This window comes from Habropoda laboriosa, unplaced genomic scaffold, assembly GCF_001263275.1.
Source record: "Habropoda laboriosa isolate 0110345459 unplaced genomic scaffold, ASM126327v1 scaffold90, whole genome shotgun sequence".
Taxonomy (NCBI): Eukaryota; Metazoa; Arthropoda; class Insecta; order Hymenoptera; family Apidae; genus Habropoda; species Habropoda laboriosa.
In genome coordinates, this window is record NW_017100218.1 from 2,089,297 (window position 1) to 2,089,668 (window position 372).

The following is a 372-nucleotide window of genomic DNA, read 5'->3' on the forward strand; positions in this document are numbered from 1 at the left end:
ACGTCTCGTCTGAAAAAGGAGACTCTCGATGCATGACGATCGACAGGATCCATGATTATGTGGCGCGACTGAAACCCGGGGTGCTATTTTAATTGTGCATCATCTTAACAGGTTTATATGACTAGCATCTATGTATTGTAAATTATAATCTTTACAATGATATCGATATTAATGTGTACGAGACATTATGACCAGTACTCATTTTCTTATGGCACGTTTATAATTAATATCGCCCGAGCTAATATACCAAGATAAATGGTATTCTGGATACGGGCGCACGTCTGATTCAATTTCGAACTAAAAATAATAAATTGTAATAATGTTAATGCACTGTGTATATCAATTTTTCTACCTTTATATGTTTAACTGCTT